This window comes from Hippocampus guttulatus, chromosome 9 (assembly GCF_054856545.1).
Source record: "Hippocampus guttulatus isolate MCC_2025c chromosome 9, RoL_Hgut_1.0, whole genome shotgun sequence".
In the NCBI taxonomy this organism is placed as follows: Eukaryota; Metazoa; Chordata; class Actinopteri; order Syngnathiformes; family Syngnathidae; genus Hippocampus; species Hippocampus guttulatus.
The window spans coordinates 10,921,457-10,944,213 of NC_141269.1; the positions used below are offsets into that span (position 1 = coordinate 10,921,457).

At 42.0% G+C, this 22,757-nt stretch overlaps 1 protein-coding gene across 3 annotated transcripts in view; it reads left to right on the forward strand.

The window, feature by feature from the left end:
• The first annotated feature begins 8,377 nt into the window (after positions 1 to 8,377).
• The window catches only part of add3a (adducin 3 (gamma) a), a 62,136-nt gene continuing 47,756 nt past the window's right edge, over positions 8,378 to 22,757 (forward strand). The window contains exon 1 of one of the 3 annotated variants that reach the window (XM_086119492.1): positions 8,378 to 8,678. The gene's annotated coding sequence lies outside the window, so the exon portion shown is untranslated. Of the gene's footprint in view, positions 8,679 to 13,868; positions 14,064 to 22,757 lie in introns of those variants that run through there. The other 2 variants (XM_086119493.1, XM_086119490.1) reach the window with 2 other exon arrangements.

Here is a 22,757-nt window from a genome sequence, read left to right on the forward strand (position 1 = left end):
CTGGTTGCTGAACTACTTTCCACACAATTTTCAAGACGGACCTTCCACGAAAAGCTGGATATTGTGCAAAGAGGTCGCTCAACTCCTGCGCTAGCTAGCCTGTCCCATCAAGGAAAAGGGTTTGTCCGTCATTTTCAGACGAGCAATTATGAACGGTACCCGTGGCTCACATCCTCTGAGAAACGCTGCAAATTGTACTGCTGGGAATGCCTATTGCTTGCAACGGACCGATTTGGTGTTTGGAGCCACACTGGATTTACCCATTTAAGTTGTTTTACCAAGGCAGCAAGGAAACATCAGAGCACGGCTGGGCACTTACAAACTACAGTGCGTTTAAAAACGTTTGGGGACACTCGCGTAGATGTGTAGCTCAGTGAACAGGCACTACATTGGTGAGTAAATGAATTCTGTTTTACATTTCTTCTTGTCATTTTATTTCGTTAGTATTAAATTAATGGTAACGAAATACGATGACAAAGATACAAAGATGTATCAAATAAATCTGCTCAACTGCAATTTATAATGGCGTATTGTAGTCACCTAGAGTTCGTTCAATCTCAGCTGCTCAACATCGTCAGTTATTTACTGCGGTCAAACCAGCCTCCACTCGCAAAATTGAAGTCAAGTGAGCCGCCACTGCGATTGCCAGTGCTCTGCATTACGGTAGTGTGCCGCCAGCGAGCGGCGTTCGCGAGTGGAGGCTGGCTTGACCGCAGTAGTTATTTGCTGTTGTGCAGACGATTCTTAAAATGCAAATGATCTGTTTACTTTATTTTCAAGGAATAGTTTGTTTTGCTATTGTTTGGTTGGTGTCTTATATGAAACTGCGACATTGTGCAATTTATTGGACATACTTTTTTAAGATCACAGCGTAATTTGGGTGGCATTTTATTTAGTATTTTTAAATCATCTTTTTATGTTTGACAATATATATACATTTAGTTTCCTGCTCTTAATTGTGAATGCATACTTGATGGTTTTAAATGCTCCTGAAATTAAGTGCTGCTTGACGAGCCCATACTGTATTGTGTTAATGTATGTGACGTCACTGAAGGCCTAAGGTTGAAATGCACGGCCCGCCACTGTGTTTATGTGAATGCAACCGAAAATAAATGAAAAAAATGCACCTAGATTTGCTCTGCATGGTGTATTTCTACACTAAAAAATGGGTAACATTTGCCTGAAATAGAAACTAGTAACGTTTTTCACTCCGATAATAAATAAATGGCCAAGTTGAAAAGATTCGGAGCACCGGACTTCCAGCGAAGAGGCTACCCTTCAGTTGAGTATGACTTTCAATTAACTGTGGGTGGAAGGCAGACTACATCTTGAACTGGTCGCCAACCAGTTGCAAGGACAATATACCTAGAGGCGAACAACCATCGACACCCTCATCAACACCGTACTGAGTGGGAACTGTCCCCACACTTCCCCCACACGTCAAGCGAGTGTACCAAGAAACAATCAGTGACCTAAATCAAGTATCTTCAATCTCAACGATCTGCATTCAATCTTGATATAATCTTGGCGTTAGCCATCTGTACTAGCAAAATTGCCAGAATCGAACCCGTCACCTGTGCAATGTGAGGTTGACGAGCTAAGCAGTCGACCACTTTGACCTCTCACATTTCCAATACATAAAAACAAAACAACTTCCTTTAGCTGGAAAAGTTTGTGTGTCACCTCACCTCACCTCATTTGATATAAACCTGTAAAATCAGAGGTGAAGGTCATCCAATGTGACAAAGCTTGCGTGACAGAAATTAATGCATTGCTCCCAAGCTGCTGCTGTTTTCTGGTCTTCTTATTGACTGAAAGTTACATAAATCTAATTTTATCCAATTATTGTTCTTCATACCTAGACTAGACATGCATACCTATGGGTTGGAGAGTGGTCTCAGTAGGTTTAAAGTTGTACATGTGAACTTGTCCAGAGGACAGCGATGACTTCATCATTACCTCACTGTGTGCTGCTTCGCGGCCTTATTAAAACCATGTGGCTCTGGTTGCTGTGCCTGCTACAAAGTGATTGAATCTTAGACCACAGGCTTTTTTTTTCTTTGTTATACGATGAGCAGGGTTGTAAAAAGAGTTTTTTTAAAATCACCTATCCGATCACAAGATGGAGCGATAGCCATCCATCCATTTTCCGAACCACATTATCCTTACAAGGGTCGCAGGTGTGCTGGAACCTATCCCAGCTGTAATTAATCGGTAGGCAGGTTAAACCCTGAACTGGTCGCCAGCCAATCACAGTAGACGAACAACCATCCACGCTCACACCGAGGGACAATTTGGAGTGTTTCATTAGCCTGCCATGCAAGGTTTTGGAATGTGGGAGGAAACTGGAGTATCTGTCCATTTCTTATTGCATTTGACTTCATATACCAGATAACGTTTTGTTTAACCCTTTCAGGGACAGCGGTTATGACAGTGGACAGTTTATCGTGTTATCAGGTTACAGGGTGCACTAAAGGGTTAAAAGGCACAACAATTTGGTTTCTGTTTTGAACGCCTACACACGCGAACACTCATACACACACACACACACACATGCACACACAGTGATTAATCGATTTTGGTAGAATTAAGCCCGGTGATTGTTACAATGAGTATGTGAAGTACAATTTGCTCCTCAGTTGTCTGTTCAGTCAGCCTGTGTACCAAATGATGACCTCAACCTCTCTGAGATGAAACCCTGTCAACACTGCTACATGTTGCCTCAATGATGTTCCTGAAAACTTGTTCAGCAGATTTATTTTGTTTGAGTAAAATGGCTTGGAACATAATTTAAAATGTATTTTTCTTCTCAAGTGTGGCGCTATTCGAGTGCGTTACAAATGGCAAAAAAACAAAACATCTACTATGACTCTCATTTATAATTTAATTGCACTGAAGAAGAACTGCGATTATATTGTATTTGCATTATGGGTTCAGATTCAAAAACATTTGCAGAGTGTTTATACAATTTGTATAATTTTTTTCTCGATTTTGTCTGGATTCTGGCAGCAAAGTAGCGTTGTGCAGGAGTTAGCACGCCTGCTTCGCAATGCTGAGTTTCAGTCTTCCCGTGCTAAGCTTTCATAGGTTTTCTCCAGGTACTCCAGCTTCCTCCCACATTCCAAAATAAAATCACAATTGTGTTGGTGACCACACAAAAAACTGGTCAGAAAAGATGACACTTTTGTTAAAACTGATTGTCAACGCCCAGTGTTGTGTAGTGATGGTTACTCAAGAAGCAATGTTGCGTTATGTCCGGTTCAAGTGATGGCAAAATGACTTGAGAGGAAAGATCCCACCAGTTTGACAGATGTGGACAGGCACAAAGTCACAAAGTCAATTCAAGTTCATTTCAATTTATTTCATCTCAACAGCACCCAGAAAACAGACTTGTAAGCGCGCGCATACTGAAAATACAGTAGCAGTCAGGAGTTTACATTTAATCATCATAGACAACAATGTCATCTTCATTTGATGATTTTATTAATTTATTTGAGCCATGTTTTTGTCATGGGTGGAATCGTTTTTTGGTTGTTGTTTTTTTACGTGCATGAGTTTTATTAAGGATTCAGATCAGTGGTTCTTAACCTTGTTAGAGGTACCCAACCCAACCAGTTCATATGTACGTTAACTGAACCCTTCATTTGTGAAAAATGAAAATTAGACGGGGATACAAAGAGACTGGAGGAGTCACAGAAAGACATAAATGAACGGACTTGATCAAACACCTGTTATGAATTACGGTATGCCTTTCAGCTTCTTCTTTGACAACAGCAAGTTGTTCAAAACGTACTGAAACATAAAGTTGAAATTAAAGTCAAATTAAGTTCAACTGCAAATCGGTGCCTTTTGTGTTTTTCTTAACTTTACCTGAAATCCGAATATGTATGTAAACGTTTAACCACAGCTGTACAACACACACAAACATCTACACCGAGTTTCCACAGAGGATGTGTCTGGATGGAGGCATGCAGAGATACACAGTTGGACGTGTGTCACAGGATGGAGGGGCTGTATTTCCTTTATCTCGGCATAGGAAATAACTGCATCGGACCCATCTTTTGTTCTATTCTTCAACTGATATGCGTTGGGTTGGAGGTTACACAAACATCGCACAGAGATCATGGCCATGTGATATCCTCGAAAACCATTTTTCGGTATCCTTTCTGGGCCTAAAAGACACAATTTGGTATTTGAAGAGTAATTGTTGGAGACTTTTCAGATGTGCGATGTCATCTTGTGTACAATAGAAGTAAATTGTTGAATCCTATGGATTATGGCATCACTCTCGACCTGGTGCTCTGTTTGGTTTCATGGCCTCCAGGATATGATAATAGGAGGAGTGATCATAAAGGTACGGTCAACAGAAAACCTAAAGAGCACCTACTGTCAGACGCTGGGCTTGTAATTCGTTAGTGGCCTTGAGTAAACAACTTTACACCTATATTCAGACAATTTGTCTTGACTTTATGTGACAATGGGAGTGTCAATGTTCGGTACATGCTATTGCATATTTTTCTTGCATTCAACCAAGTCCTGAAAGTTTTAACTATCAATTGAGCAATTACTTTACGATAGAAATGTTGATAACAGTATCCAAAGCAATCTAATGGCCTGTCATTTGAGCTTTTAAAAAGACATACAGTTCATAGTTGGTCTTAATTTAATTTTCATAACTTTTGGATGCACAGGCTTACATACTGCTTGTCTTGCCAGCCACTAGAGTCATTTGTGACACATCAATTCCTTCTGCGTACAGCTTGTTATGAGTAATGGTGCCCCGATATTTTTGATTTGCTGGAACGAATGTGAAAACACTCTTAAAGCTGCCTGTTTGTGCCTGATGTGAACATGGACAGATTGGAACATGCCTGCTTGGTGATGAGAACGTGATATTCATTCCGTTGCACCTCATTCCACCCCCTTGTTTTTGTTATCCAACACAAATCAAACACACTGAACAGGAAACACCCTCAACGGTAACTTTTCAATTCCTAATCGTAAACTTCATGATACAAAAACAAAACCAAGAAAAACAGACCTGGCACAGCAGGTCTCTCACGTCTCCTCAATCCATTCTCACTGTGTCGAATTCATTTCGTTAGTTCGTTGTGTAACACTGTGAATGAAATCACAGGATAGCCGGCAACATTGATGCCAATGCTTACGGGGCTGGACAGTCACATCCAACACATCACAGAGGCTACCACATTGGCCAGCAGTGTGCATTATATAACTGTACTAGCTGCCGCGATATATGTGAACAAATGCAGTGGCCATCTTATGGCAGGATTCACATCTTCACACACTTTCTCAAACTTGAGAAATTGTTGAAAGTTGGGGGCGAAACAAAACATAAGATATTCATTCATTCATTTTCTGATCCGCTTATCCTCACAAGGGTCGCGGGGCGTGCTGGAGCCTATCCCAGCTGTCTTTGAGCAGTAGGCGGGGGACACCCTGAACCGGTTGTCAGCCAATCGCAGGGCACACAGAGACGAACAACTGTCCGCGCTCACACTCACACCTAGGGACAATTTCGAGTGTTCAATCAGCCTGCCATGCATGTTTTTGGAATGTGGGAGGAAACCGGAGTACCCGGAGAAAACCCACGCAGGCCTGGGGAGAACATGTAAACTCCACACAAGGAGGCCGGAACTGGAATTGAACCTGGTACCTCTGCACTGTGAGGTCGACGTGCTAACCACTGGTACACCAGGCCGCCTGCCATAAGATATCTCGGTTAAATTTAGCATCGCTGGAGCTCCCGCACCAAATAATTGTTAAGACAGAATTGGCAATTGAGTCTGCACAGCGTCGGTGGTATTTGGGGATTTTCACATTTTAGCTACACCTTCAATTATTGCGGCTGTTTCATATCTTTCACCGCAACAAACCCGAAATTCAGTTGTTGACTTTGACACAACATTGATTGTGGTTGCACAATTTGTTGCCAAACATTGCTTTGAAACTAATTTAAGAATTAGGCCATTGTTTGAGCACAATCCTTAATTGCTAGGTGCCTATTATCATTAGAGAGGAATGCAGGCACAACACCCTCCAAAATAACACGTCACACATTCTATCAATAGCTCTTATGTTCTCAGACAGTTAACCAGCTCTTCCTGGTGTTGACACAGTTGGTGTTTGTGCACATGGCATAGATGGGTATCAAGGGCAGATAGAGTCCCATGGGTCATCCGCCCCTCCTCATTTAAACCACGACAGTAAAATGGGCTCTTTGGAGTGAAAACCACTCACCACTGTGACCAACAGCAGATATGCTAAGGTTCACATGGTTTCTCCCCATACACACTCAACCTTTAGGCCCAGAAGTATTTTAACAGTTTTGCTTTTTTTTGCCTCTATGTATAGTAATACCCTCATGCTGTTGAAATTTAGAAAGTGCAACCAGAATTTCTCGAAGCTTTTAGGAGTTTCACCCAACTGGCTTGTCTTGGCCATTGAGGACTAACCAATGTATTTTCCTTCCAAAAGTTGTACGTTGCTCTTGCCATATTTTAAAGTAGAGGGCAGAATCTTTGTCATGCTCAAGGAAAGAAACAGGTGGCAACGCAACCTAAGTGCAAATGTCAGTCTAGACTAAACTAATTGCAAACCACTGGAACCAAGACAGTAAAAGCTACCCATGTTCTGTATAGATTGTTTTGACAGATGTAGCAAAGGTTAACTTGTAGCAATTATGAGAACTGAAAAGTATGAAGAACAAAAGGAAATGCTCAAGATCCAAAGAATATCTCACATGTGCCCAAAAATGACATCGACAATTTTATGGCATGGGCGTGTACAAATGCAAATGGAATGTGCAACCTTAATAAAAGGGTTGATTAGTAAGCTGCTAAGAATCATGAGGTGTGTCGACCTTTTGTCTTTGCAGGCATTTCCTACATAAGTGTTACACATTGTGAAGGGATAATCACTCTAAACATACTGCCAACAACAGTATGTTGTTGGCAGTATGTATAGTATGTCATCCGTCAGCGGCTTGGTAACCCATCTGTGCCGAATCACTGTAATCATCAGTCTATTACTTCGTCATGTTATTTTAACCATGCTTCCATTGGTAAATTTCACCAGCCCCACCGCAAAAAGCCCCAACAGATGAAAAATCCAATGCGATTAAAATGGCAAATGGAGTGCGCTATCTATCAGTGTGTCGACATCACATAGTGGGCAATAGGCGGGGTACAATCTGAACTGGCTGCCGACCAATCGCAGGGAAAATGTAGACAAACTATGTCCAATCACAATCACAGTCACACCTTCCGATGATTTAGAGTGATCTAAGTGAAGAAATAAATGTAACAGAAGTGGAATGGGGGTGGCATTATGTTAGAGGAATCTATGAGCAAAATTGTATCATGTTTAAAGTTTCATTTTAATTTGGGTACATCGAAACGTTTGGGTGCGTATCCAGCACCCCCAAATGCCTGTGCATAAAGGCGCCGGCTACCTGGCCGGAGGGCTGTTGAAGTCCACAATTAGCACGTCAATGCAGGTGGGCGATCACGGGGGAGAGGGCGAAACTCGGTCACAAAAGGGGAATGAATAATTCGGGAACAGCGGTTGAACAACAAAAGACGAGTTGAGAACATCCGTCGCGCCCAGGCGACATTGACCATCCGCAAAGTCTGCAACATGTTAATTCAATGTAGACCAGACAGAAAAGGCGCCAACGTACTGGTGGTTCAATGTTTAAAACAGGTAACCAATCACTACCGAGGGGCCGGACCGGGGGTGCGGTATGCAAATATCGGGGGCAGTGTTTTCCCAGTGTTTTACAATAAAAGTCTGAATTGGCGGGAAGGGAGCTCGAGTGTGATCGCGGAGCAACTAACCGTCGTTCGCTCTCAGAGATCCGCTTCCGCCGATATTGAAGACAATTTTCCTGTGTGCCGAGTCATTTCTTTAACTTTGTCCGAGAAAATCTCTGACACATTATTTTTGCACTTTGGACAGGGACCACATTTCACTACTGCCCAAAGACAGCCTATCCCAGCTGTCTTTGGGCAGTCGGCGCCAGCCAATCGCAGGGCACACAAAGACGAACAACCATCCGCGCTCACACTCACACCTAGGGACAATTTGGAGTGTTCAATCAGAATGCCATGTATGTTTTTGGAATGTGGGAGGAAACCGGAGAAAACCCACACAGGAGAACATTGCAAACTCCACACAGGGAGGCCGGAGCTGGAATTGAATCCGGTACCTCTGAACCACTGGATAACCAGGCCGCCCCCTTTGCAACCGATTTCTTTTACTGAAAGATCTAGTTATGTTCCATGGGCAAGTTCAATAAGGCTTCTAAGAGATTTCTGTATCACCACACCCTCATTTCAACCTCTGCGCAACCTGTTAGAACCCTTTTTGATTGCATCATCAGAGCAGCTCTGTTTTGAGCATTATGTTGCACCATAACGGCCACACGGGAACAGTGTCAACTATACTCTAGCGCTGTCAGTTCCCCTGGTCGGTTGTTTTTCTCTGCAACTGTCTGACTTTATTTCACTGCTGAAGGTAGAGAGAGACATGCTGAGATAAAGGCCATGATGAAGTGAAGGAATGAAATACCCGTTTCTCCTTTCAAACGTGCTCTTCCATGCAACTTGCTCTTCCAGTCCTGGTTTGGCTGCGCTCCAAAGTCCAAGGCTTGCAAGGTCAGTTAAGGACGCGAACATTCCTCATCATGTGTTACATAATACTTTCGTTTTCTTTTTCATATCTTTCAACGATTACTGGATTGGCATTTTTCTCCATCAGAGGACGATTGTCTTTAATTCCTGGTCTACATACAGACATGCAAAATTATACATTTTCAATAGCACTGGCACTTATATATATATATATATATATATATATATATATTAAACTAAAATGTCAAAGCAATTTTCAATGTGAAAAATCGGCAGTATAATCCACTGGTGTCTAAACTATGGCCCGGGGCCATTTGTGGCCCACCATCCATTTTTCAACTAAAAATGACATTTGACATCAGCCGCAAGGTTCGTTAAAAAAAGGTGAAGGTGGGCAGGGTGTCAGGAAAAACAAGTGCGGTTACTAGTAATAAATTTGTTAAAATATTGTAGAACTTTTAATATGACACAATAGCCACATAACTGCTGAATCAAGTCACCCAGCCCCTCCTGTTGTTTTTTCCACATTTTCATCCCCTGCTCATCTCTGTTTCCCCATCTGTGAGTGTTAGTCATCTTTTCTTTCCTTCTCGCCCTCCTCCGCTTCTCGTTTTGTCAGATGAGCTTTTCCTCCGCTCACCAGCCTCACCATCAAAGGCATTTGAAGTCTTTTCATATTTTGATGATCCCAAATGTCTATCCGCATGCAAGCCTTTTACCCTGAACGATTCGGCGCACATTTTTGTTTTATTATTACATGTATTGCAGGTTAATGCAACACTCTAAATTGTCCTTCGGTGTGTTTGTGAGGGTGAATGGTTGTTCATCTGTGTGTGCCCTGTGATTGGCTGGCAACCAGTTGAAGGTGTATCCCTCCTCATGCCCGAAGACAGCCGGGATAGGCTCCAGCATGCCCCCTCATGAGGATAAGCAGATTAGAAAATGGATGGATGGATAGTTCATAATACTGTCTGATTTATCCATAAAGCGTCCATGACATCCAGTACTATATGTATACTTTTGTCACTCGGTCGACCAATTTACTGTAGGTATTTGTGATTGCCGAACTCAATTTTATTATTGACTACAATTCACGTGAACATCAGGTATGGCATTATTGTTGACCTCAGAACTATTTTCTTGTGATGATCCCCCAAGCATGTGTTGTTAATAGTTTCACATGGCTTAGATCGTCCTGTGGTTTAACAGCCACTGATTGGTTGTGAAAATGATTGTGTTTATTATCAGAGTGGGTGTTTCCCTGATAAATAACATCTGGTCACTTGATGAGGCACCAGCCACAGCCTTGGCCTGAGGAGGACTATTTCATTTGTGTGCATGCACTCTATTTGACTGTCGATGATGTCGGGGTTGAATGATTTTGGATTAATAATCTTTTGTCCACACTAAAGTGATGATAGTCAAATTGATTTTGATTACCTCGCTCGGCTAAATGGTAAAAGCATCGCATTTTTCCCTGTAATGCCACCGAGTATTAACATGGACATGTGCTTAAAGTCAGTACTCCATGGCATTATGAGAAATAAAACATTTTTAGCCAGTGTTTTAACAATGTATTCAAACAACTTTACCAAATATGTTCAAACAACTTTACCAGTGCATTTGAACGACTTTGTCATTATATTTGAATGTCTTGTCATATGGTCGAAAGACATACAGTGTACCTCACTCAAAAAGCTTTACTTCATATTGGCAGGTCCACACTTGTCCACGTGTGTGTGTGTGTGTGTGTGTGTGATGCTATTGTGGTTGAGAGTGTGTTAGGGTTCTCAGCCGCACCCCAGTGAGTGGCATTTGGTTGAATGCAGCCACACTGTACCACAAATCCAAACAAACGCATGAAAGCATATTGTGGCAACTCCTGATTCACCTAAAATGTACAAAACACACACACACCCATAAGTCTTTTTCGGACACAGGTGTGCCACTGTGTTTCTTATAATAACTCTCATGCTGTCACTTTTGACATGAATGATTATAGGGTTATGTAGCACAAAGAAAACGCAAACAAAACTTTCTGTGGTGAAAGGCCAGGAGATTTGTGTCGCAATACACAAACTGTAAAATAAACTTTCACATTCACGCACGCAATTGGGCAAGCGGGTGCACAGTCCCGCGCTTCTCAGTTGGATGATCCATTAGTGCCTCCTCGTGTCGTAAATAGAAACATGACAAAGGAGGACGAGGCAGCAGGAGAGCAGCAACTCGGCTTTTTGAAGTTATGTGACCTGACATTGGTCAAGAAAGCATTCACACTGCATTTTTTTAATGTGTAAAAACTACATGTAGTACTTTTTTTTTTCAAATTGGTTGATTTGCGATGTGTTTTCCTTTAGTGTTTGATTATTTTCATTCGGCATATCAGAAACTTTTTCCTCCTGCGCTTGAAATGAATTTTGCATCATTCCTACACAGTCTCCTTTTACAGTTGTTGTTACTTAAGAATTTCCCAGATGCCCATGTACTCATCCAGGTGCATTCTGCAAGGTCCCTTGCACACAGTTACCGCAATTGCGCCCAACCTGACTACTTGCTACGACCTAGTGTACAAATTGCTCGATTACAACTTCGCCAACTGTAACATGTCGTCCAATTGACAATATCATATACATAAGAAAAAGACACAAAAAAGAAAAGATCCCAAGAAATATTCAGAAGAAGGAATGTTATACCTGCAAAAATGACCTGTGCTGGACAAATTGTGCAATACAATAATCATGACAGATGCATTCAGTCCTCTGGTAGTCTGCAATGGAAACATGCTCTGAAGTGGAGTGGATAAGCAACAATACTGTACTTGGCAGTGGTCTGTGTGTCTGTCCCGCAGTCTCCTCTGCTGTCAGGCAGACGTGATCGCTCAAATTGCAGGCGGCCTGCCGCAACCCAAGCACGCACCGGATTCAGAGACCAAATACAAGACTCTGGGGAGAAGCAAACTCAATTGAACATAAAAAGAACATATAAAATAACATTTTTATGGAAGCAGCTGCTAGCATAGGTTTCACACACGTAGACACGACATGACAAAATATGCCACTTTTTTTTCTCGATACTGGATATTATAGTACTGCATGCAAAGGTGAGAGTGTATTCTTTGCAGTAACACACTGGGGATTATGTTGTGGTCTTCTAACATGAAGACTGAAGTTATTTTTAGCTAAAAAGTGCTATCACATGGTGGTAATTTGATTAAAGTCCGTGTCACGGTGTGTGCATTTAGGCCCTAATGAGCTCCCCCTGACCTTGTGCCAGACATGGGCTCATTACACAAAGCACCAGGTTTGCCTCCGTCACTTGAGGTTACAGTCAACATGGGAATTAAAGAGACGAAACCCAACCCCTCACCACCGCGCCCCCGCCCCCACCCCCAACCTCTCACTCTAAGACACACAGGGGAAGAGTATGCCCATTTGGCCACTAAAATGGCCTCGGGATCATCAAGCAAACACGTGTACAGTATATTCCAGAAGAATAAATCAGAATAATTAGGAGAGTAAACTGATTTTTTCATTTCATCAAAATAATAAATAAAATGGCCATCTGTTGATTAAAAAATTTGTCTTCTTCTTCTAATTATTATTATTATTAACGATTACAAAATCCCGGCCAATGGGCGAACTGTGCAATATCACAGCTGGCCTGCGGTGAAGGGATTTTATTTTTAAATGACGGAAGAACAGCTCTCTGAATGTTCTGAACTATCTAATTGCAATCCATCTTTTTTTTTTTTTTTTTTAGAAGAAGAATAAAGGAATGGTCTCCATGGCTGCAGCTCAACTTGCAATTTGTGCTCTTGTTATTTGGACCGCAGACCAGTTGAGAGTGAATTAGTAGCACCGCATATTGTTTGCACAGAAAGTTTGCCTCAATCAAAACACAATCAGGTGTTAATTTCACGCAGTCCACCACATTCTTAATGATCGACGAATTGATTATTTTTTCGCGTCTACGCTGAAAAGCAATCTGAAAAGTGTCTGTCAGGTTGATCTTTCTGAAACTCCTTCAATACCACTCTCCCTTATTGAGGTCAAAACATTATCTTGGGTTTTCATTCCATTCTATCATAATTATAATGTATACCGAATAATAATAACCTTTTATGTAGAATTCACAACAAACTATCAAATTTTAAATGTAAAATATTACATAGCAAAACACGTTATTTGCCGTATACACTATGTTTTAACACAGTGCGTGCATTTGTTGTTGCTCAGTAATATTGGTAGTGCAGTGATCATGCAAGACTTCACTATTCACGATTGCAGTTGCAGTGACTTTGCTTCAGGTTTATTTTGTCAAAATCAAGTCGGCAGTTGCTGTTCCGATCAAAGAACATCATTACAAAATACAAAAAAAATTAAGAATTCACTCACTATGTTCAGTCTTCCTCTCCTTAAAGGAGGCATGCAGAAAAGAGCTAGGTGGTCGTAAATAATCTAGATGCACATCCATTTTTGAACCCACAGAGATGGCTTTGACCTTCTGCACATTTTCTCGCAAACGTTCTAATGTTAGACCAGGCATCCAGCTACTGCTATGGTTTCTCAGAGGGGCAGGTTTATTTTGGGACAGGTATGTGCTTCTTCAGGGAGACTCTAGTCACCGTTTACAAAGAAGTGGCCTGCTGCGTATTGCACACGTTAGCTTCTTGAAAATGAAATGATGCACATGAAAGATATCAGAGTGCGCGGGCTGCACTTGGATAGATGCAGTCAAACGCTTCGCTGAGTTGCGCATCGACTGTTTGCTTGGCAAAAAGAACTGCCATAATGATACTTGAGCCATCCCCCATTTGTTTATATTTGAAGAACCAAAGACGGAGAATTTTTGCAGCCTCAGCTCATGTTATTTTGATGAAATATTTCACAATTAGAGACATGCCACAACAGATTTCCTGGAAAATTACAACTTGCAGTCCTGACAAAGGATTAATTGAAAAACAAGGACCCATCATTGCGATATACACACACACACACACACACACACACACACACACACACACACACGTTGCACGATAATAATCACGCAATAAATTCACACCATGCTGGCTCGCTCTTTGCAGCAGATAAGATCTGTCTTTGCTCAGCATAGAACTCGGAGAAGCAGATTGTTTCTGCTGTAGGGGGAGGATAGAAGAGCACCGGGTCTAGAGAGGGACTGAGTGAGTGAGTAAGAAAGGGGAGGAGCGTGAAAGGCGGGCAGCTGGACCGGAAGGCGACTTTGACAGTGTTGGGCTAGAATGAGAGAGGCGTGCTTGAAAGAGAGACAGAGAGTGAGCAGCAGTGCTGGCACCGGACTTACTGCAGTGCAGGTGGATCACATCCTTCTACTCTGCTACTAGAGGAAGATTCTGAGGCACCGAGAAGCAAGTTGGCTTTTAAGCAGCAGGTTGGTTGCACCATTTTTCCTCACAACTGTAGCCTGGTTTGTGTGACAGACATAATGAACACAGTGTTCTCCATCGACATCGCTGTTATCTCACTGCCCTGCAATCTTACGGACTGTGCAGTTGTGATGTTTCCCAGAGCTGCCAGTGCCAGGGAACTATGACCTGCTTGCATGATTTTTAAGATTGCCATTTTGTCTTGTTGCTGCATGCGCCAAAGCTTGAGATTCAGTCATGAAATAAATAAAGAGAGGGTGAACATTCCATTGTGGCTGCTTGGAGAGTCTCGCACGTTAAATGAAATAGCAGAGGGCCGTCTTCCCTCCTTTCACGGGACCCCTTTTTACGACAGAGAAGAATAGAATGGGAAGATGTGAATGGGCCCGAGATGGCTTTCTGTGTGCACAAGAGAGGTGCCGCCCTCTCAAGTGTCAGCATGCTTAGCCAGTGAATGTTGTGTGTGTTTGTGTGCATGTGTGAGTGTGTGTGTGTTGGAGGGTGTTACATGTGTTTGTAGTTTGTAGGTGGGGGCTGGGCTTTTGCCACTGGGCCCCATTGATAAGAGATCGCCTATTGCCCGTGTTCTCCTCGTCATATCGCACTTTTGTGAAAAGTGTGGGATTTTTCACTTGCTTCCTCCCACTCGGCCCTCCTAGTGTGACATGGGGTGATAAATCCAAGCTTTCATTAATGCCTTTCGAAGTTGGTAATTCAATGTTCTAGTAGTGAGGAGGCTCCTTCCTATTTCTGGTTGTTGCGGTATGTCCTAGTCCAAAAGCCTCAAACACACAAGCATTTCAGATGTATTTTTCTTTACAGATTTGAATCATATGCCCCGACAGTTTGCTGGTGTTGTTACTTCTGTTTAGCGATGTGTCCACCACCGCCGCCACATGCACTGATCATCCCATGACTTGACATGTAATCAAATATACCGCCTCCACAAGTTAAAATAAAATTAGTTTGCCTTTTTATGGGCATTGCATCCATGCCCATAAAAAGGCAAACTAATTAAATGTAAAAGTCCAAATAAAGTTCAGTGCTCAGAACAGCTGCTTTCCTGGTTGTCTTGGTAACACAAAGCCGTATGTAGATGAGCGGGGGTGGGTCAGCAGTGGCTCCGTGAAGAACCCCAATTCAATAAAGTTGGGAATGTTCAAACAGCAATTAATGTTCAAAACTGATGGATATTATTTTTTGTTAGTTTGTTTTTTTGCAAATATTCCCTCCTTTAAAATTTGATGCCTGCAACATATTCCCAAAAAGCTGTTTGGAACATTCTACTGGTAAACAGGTTGATTGGAAACAGGTGAGTTTCATGATTGAGTATAAAAGGAGCATCTCGGAAAGGCTTAGTTATTCACAAGCAAGGACGCGGTGAGGTTTATCACTTAGTGATGAACCGCGTAAGCAGATAGTTCCACACTTTAAGAACCGTGGATCTCAATGCACAATTGCAAATAATTTGTGGATTTCATCATCAACAATCCATAATGCCATCAAAAGATTTAAAGAATCCGAAGAGATCCCTTGCATCCGAGCGGCAAGGCTGAAAACCAACATGGAATGCGTGTGACCTGCGATTCTTCAGGTGATGTTGAGTTAAAAACCGGCATCATTGTGGAAAGGGTATTGCCACATGGGCTCAGAAACACTTCAGAAAACACAGAACATGGTTCTGATATCTGCCCACCACCTCAGTTTCAGCGAATTTTGCCACAAATCTCTCGGCAGTGTGTTTTGTCTGGCAGCCAACTGTTACCAAGAGGATTGCGGAGGGAGCAAAGAGATTGGGCTCCAAGTTGTGTCTTGTGCAGCAGTCGATTTTAAGATAAGAACTATTTCAAACTGGTGTTTAGTGTTGGTACTAATGGGTGCTTCTACACTTTGCAATGTCATTCATGCATGCACCTACATGCCGTAAAACATTAAGTCCATATTAAGTCCAAGTGATGATTCAATGAGATACCAAGCACTTTTTTAGTAATGTATTAAGGCCAGACATACATGACAGACGCTAGCTATCATGTCCCCTGCATTGCACTGTCATCAATCAGCTCTAAATATTTTTATTCCCCCATCTTTTTTCTATAACTCCAAGCATGACGCTTTATACCGTATTATGAATCTTAATTTGAACCAACAATTTCCACCAAAACTCAGGAATAATAAATATATAAATTATTTGTATTTTTTTATTGTGGAAGTGATGGCACTCAATTCTTCAGTCAATTCACACTCACTCATTGACTCTAAAGTACGGCACAGCTGTAAAGCCGCATCAGCACCAGCATATTCACCTTGATTTCTCTTTGTCACCTTCAGAAAAAAAAATAAAAGCAAAACTTTGGGGAACTGGCTCCAGAATGAGCACTGAAACAATACCATTACCGAATATGGCCTTTGACAGAAGAACTAAACATTTTCGGTTTCATGCAGGTTTGCACTCAGGGTTCCAAAGTCACTGTGATCAGGTTTCTTTGCTAACAGTCGAGATCAATTAATTTTGTTAAGGTTGCTCAGAGTTCAATTTCTGTGGACAAATTTGTTTTGGTTTCCCTTTTACTGAATTTTTAAGTGCAGCGTTTTATCAGATTCAGTCCAACATTACTTTGTAATGTTGTGTCATACTATATCAGTCAGGTCTAAATATAGATTGAAATGCCTGAATTATGCCACGCAAGTAAGCCAATGTGGCAGTGTAATGAAAAGCATGCCAAAGGTGATCCCACAAGTCTTCAATGAGGTTGAGGTCAGGACTGCTGGCAGGCCATTCCATCCTCTCTTCTCCCAAATGCAGGAGGTAGTCACTGATAAAACACGCTCATGTCGAGATAGCGTTCAATCTCAGACCGTTGAGTTATGGGATTGCCACTGGTTGTGGCATGTCTTCCGGATATCTCTTTGCATTGAGATTACCGTATTTTCACGACTATAAGGCGCCATTAACTCATTTACACCCTTTGACGTATAAATACGTCAATTTGCGCATAGCCGTTCCCTCCCCATGACGTATTAATACGTCAATCACGTGTTTTCATGGGGGAGGGTGCAAGAGAGTCCGATGCAACTTCTCACCACAGGATTAGGCTTGACGGCAATGTTAAATAGCAAAAAAATGGCCATCGGGTGGCAGTGGTGCAAAAATCAACCAGGATCACGCCGCAGAAGTAGTAGAAAGGGCGTACAGTGAAGGAGGGGCGTATGTGGATAGTGGATTGGAACATTAGCAACTAGCAACGATGGAGAAAAGGAAATAACTAACTAAAAATGATTTTTTTTTTGGTATAAAGCGTCCTGGAAACAAAACAACAAAGGAGATGATGTTTGTGTGGAAGAGAAAATGACGCTTCGGTCACTAATCGAAAGCGGCACCTGTCAAACGAACGTCGGCCTGCACAAACATGGCGTGCTACACGCAGCCCGCATAGCTCACGCCAAGTTTCGAGTTCATCTGATGAAGATGAACTTGCTCCACGTCAGCGATCATCGCTTGGCAGAGCATTTTGTGCCTCCCGATGCCCCACGTCGCCCACAAATCGTCTCCCCGGCGACTTCCAGCGATGAGGGCAAAGAGGCTGCATTGCTTCGCATGGCCGACGCCGGGCACACGTCAGCGATTCATTGGAATCGTCTCGTAAAGACGACGACGAAAACGATGAATTGGAGAGTGATTTGGATCCCGATGTCGGACGAATATGTGCCTTCGGACAGAACGGAAAGCAGCTGAGAGTCCTCGCCAGAGCCGCTGGAACGAGGAGGTAACTGCTGACTAGCTTGCAAGTTCCCATTCAAAACTTCATCACTTCTTATGCCTCCTCAGTCACTTTTATGTACCGCTACATTCCCCGCTGTACTATGAAGTTGCCAGTAACACTCATCATTTATGTACGGTTGATGCGTCTCGTAGATCTGGATGAAAATATGCGCCGTAAATGCGCTGACTTGCATGTCGCCATAGGTTTTCAAAAAACAAACAAACAAAAAAAACAGGACACATTTGGTCCGCTCAGCTCTGCTAAAACCACTAGTGTTAAATTCATATTCCATTTCATTTCAAATTGGATGCTGAGCAACGTGGAATGAATGGTGTAAATAGCAGTGTGCCAGCATGTATATGTGTGTGTGTGAGAGATGTTGAAATGTAAGTGGAAAGCAACAATAAAAAAAAATAGAAAAATAAAAGTGTGGTAATTGTACATACTTCTATACATTACAGATTGTCCAACCAGAAGCCAAAAGATGACAACTCCTCGCTTTGGTGGTGGAAAGAAAGGTAAATAAAATTATTGTACCTCACTTTGCAGCAAGATATATTTGCAACTTTTTATGTTTCTATAATTTATAGGTCGTGCATCTGGACGTGGTGGGATGAATCGATGTGGTGACAAACTGGATGGAAGCCAAAAACCATCTTCTCCACAGCTGGACTTTTGTTCATAGTTCAATAGTTTTGTTGTGTGCAAATAAATTATTTTGCGACAAAAACATTATTTGTAATGTTCTTTTGTAGGAGGAACACATTATTGAGGTATTTGAGCTGCCACAAAAGCAAAAAATAGTGTAAAACTTGAAATGATGCTTGAAATGCATGCTTTTACAAAAGCATTTTCTCTGGATTTCTGCAGAAAATCGGCATTTTCCATCAAACTTAGCAGTTTTCTAATGCTGATTGCCAACGAACGGAAAAAGCTAGAAACAAACTTTTTTTTTCTGCTGAAAGAAGAGAGTCCCGCCTTTCTTTTGACAGGTTGCATGTATATATAGCCATAGAACAGAAAATTCTGTGGGCCTTGCAAATCAGTCAAAATTCAGTAAAATGTGAGGGATTGAGGGGGTTGCTCCAGTGAAAAGGGGTGGTATTCAATGAGTTATGTCTTAAATTTTCTCCAAAATGGACAGGACGCCTTATGATGTGGAGCGTCTTGTGTATGCGCTGAGTTCCAAAACCTGACTGACAGCCGACACGCTGTTTATATAGAGAAAAGGCGGAAGTGACTGTGGACATGCATGCGGCAAAGAAGTTGGCCAATCAGTGAAGGGTGGGCATGTATATATACATATATGGAGAGAGAGAGAGAGAGAGAGAGAGAAAAGGCAGACGTGAGTGACGACAGGCATGCGGGGAAGAAGTCCGCCAATGAGTGAAGGGTGGGCGTGTAAGTGGACGCTAAAGGGACGCCACAAGCAGGTACCAACACTTGTATAGAGTGTGGCTATGTGCATTGTTGCAAAACAACTTCGGTTTTGGTTTCTAAGAACCCCCGAAAATAAATTCTACAAAGAGACACGCCTACGAAGCTCAGTTCAAACTTCAAGCCATCGGTTATGCTTTTGGCATGCGTGCCCATCTCACAGCAGCGGTGAAAAACCAAGTCAAGCAAATGAACTCTGAGCTTGCCGTTATTCCCGGAGGCTTGACTAAAGAACTCCAACCGCTGGACATCGGCATCAACCGGGCGTTCAAAGTAAAGTTGCGAACAGCATGGGAACAATGAATAATCGATGGCAAACACAACTTTACAAAGAGTGAGAGGCAGCGCCGGGCGAGTTACGCCACAATTTGCGAATGGATTGTGACTGCTTGGACGAACGTGTCTGCTTGCACTGTTGTTCGAGTTTTTGGCAAAGCCGGCATCATTTCTGTGGAGCCACATGGCAACGAGAGTGACTGACAACGAGAGGGAACACGGCGTTTTTGATGGATTACCGGTACTTGCACAATTGTTCAATTCTGATACAGAGGATGAGGACTTTGATGGATTTCTGGGTGATGATTGATCGAAAAACGTGAGTACATTGTACGATGGCTAAATAAAATACAACGGAACTCAGTTTTGCTTCCGTTGCCTTTTTAAAAACGTGTTTTTAGCTTGTATCTGTATGTCTTGGCATGCTACCGTATGCTTCAAGCTAACGTGTTTTTAGCGTGCGCGCATGCATGCCGTATGTTTAAGCTGGCGTATGTTTTACCACTTTAAAATTGCGCCCAATAATACAGTGCGTTTTGTCTATGTGTAAAATACAGAAATAGCACCCATTAATGAGACTGCACCCAACCATACGGTGCGCCGAATGGTCGTGAAAATACGGTACCTTAAGTGAGGACCGGCCTTCTTTTACCAGTAAAGGAGACGCCGTCCCACACGACAACACTCTACCCGGGTCTTTCCCATACTTTTGACCCGATGATCCAACGATTTTGTGGGTTCCTGTAGGCATAAAAAAAAACACATTTTGGTTTGTGCTGTTTACAATATCTTATCTTTTAAAAGTATTTAGGCTTGCTGGTTGTATATATATTTTTGCATTAAAAACTTTACTGTATGTACTGTCTGTACATCTTTGGTTATCCATGCAAGTGCTACTTGACAGCACTGCGAAATATTTGGTTCTGGTTTCCAATCTCGGCTGGTTACCTGTCTTTGTGGGGTTTGTATGTTCTCCCAGTGCTTTCACTGGCGTTCTCCTGGTACTCTGGTTTAATTAGTTTAGTTTTAGTTTAACTTAGTTTAATTGAGGACTCTAATTCTACATAGGTGTGAATGTGATAGATAGCGGTCTGTCTATACTGGATGTGCCTTGTGATTGTGCCCTGGACTGGTGACTCGTGCAGGTGTAAAGTCGCATCTCACCCAAATTCAGTTGGGATAGGCTCCAGATCACTTGTTGTTGTATGAATTCTACTCAAATTATTTCTATGAGGGAGACCAACCTTTAGATCGGAAACCGCTTCCCAATAGTCGGACAAGGCACAGCCAAATATCACTTTCAGACTTGTTGATGAAACAATTGGAAACACAGAGGAATTGAAGCCATCTGGGCTGAATAGGCCCCGTTTGATGTGACTAAAGCAAGCAATAGTCCAATGAGAATGAGTGGCTCATTCCTCATTTTCTCACTCTGTTGTCATTTCCTGTGCAGCTGGTTCCATCACAGAAAAACAGAACCTAGATGAGAAGTCTAAACAGCAGTCCTGCCAGTGGGCTGAGCAGTCCCCAGCGCTGAGACATGTACAGTGAAAATGGATTATTTCATAATGTGAATGATGGCACTGAGAAGGCAATGATCACAAAGGCACAGATGTGAAGCAGCATTTGTGTTAGCAAAAGGTTTTATGATGTAGGCTTCTACAAAGCTTAATTTGCTAATAATGCACACAAAGCTTCGTTGAGATGGACAGAATTGTAGAATGCCAAGATTACGTTGTGGCACAGGACACAGGGCAACAAAGTACCTATTAAACATGGTGGGATCAGAGGTGGTTATTTGTCCAGCTCTCTTACATAGGTCTCTCTATTTGTCCTGACAAGCAGCTTCAGAGATTTATTGTGTAACTATGACCCTCAACAGAGAATTGCATCAAGTCGAGGTCCACAGAGTTCACTCGGGTCCCACTTGACATCCAGTATGCCTTTGCTCCAATAAATTACATGCTTCATGGGAGTTGGAAGGTTTTCACACCTGACAGTAAAATATCTGTACACATGCAATATTTTGTTCTTGCAAGTCAACTTCACAATATGGTATAGTGTCACAAATCCGTACACGGTGTTTACGCTCTATGGATACCTTTTACGTACCAGTGTGTCTTTGGCACATGCTGTTTTGGCTAAAGAGTAAGCATAATTTTTTGCGGCCAACAAACCATGCCAATCATGCAATGTCTCCCCCCCCCCCCCCCCCCCCCCCCCCTAAAACAATCATGAGTTACATCAACGAAAATTAGCTACAACAAACCTGAACATCTGCAAATATTGAATATTGTTTTAAATTCTTAACGCCATATTCATATTATGAAACCCTGCAGTCATTTAAGCGTGTTGCTTTTGCTTTACTGTATCTGCAAATATTGATTAATATGACTCATATGATCAAGCCCCAACAGTTATTTCTCCCATACAAGTGTAGAAACAGGTTAACAATTGTTATTAATAAAAGTTAAAAACAAACATTGACCAATATTATGGAACTTTGGCATGGAAATGAAATTACACAACCTTTTTTTTTTTCATGAATATGTAAGACCGTGCAGACAAGGGTGCAGCATGAGGAGTCCTAAACCTTGTAGTGCTTCAAGATCACCAAGTGTAGTGGTAATAAATAAAACTTAACCCAGCACCCCATTTTTTCATATATGTAGTGAACACCCGTTTTTCACTGTGATACATTCCGGATACGCCCATAGTAAATAAACATCTGCTAAACAGACCATTAAAAAAGAATTTGGTGTTTACCTTTCGAATGTATAAACCTTTAGCTTTAAACACACATTCAAACTTGTTCAAAAACACTTCTTAAAGTCGCACTTTTGAACTCGGTCATTGTGACATATCAATTGATACGGAAACCTTTCAGATATCTGACCGATATTTATTAAATAGCACACAGTCAGCTTGCGCACTGAATCATGTTAAATGAAGGTTCACAGTATGCAAATTAAACGATAACATTAGCCAAAAAATGCCCACCCTGTCAGCAAGTTCACATATTTAGCTGTTTCCATGTACCGTATTTTCCGCACTATAAGGTGCACCTAAAACCAGTCAATTTTCTCAAAAGCTGACAATGCGCCCTCTAATCCGATGCACCGTATATATGGAGTTACAGTCTCTTTATAGTCCCCATTAAGCTGTTTCACTGTTTGTGTTCCTCTGCCATCTTGTGGGGATTATTAGCAGGAAGCATTTGTAACC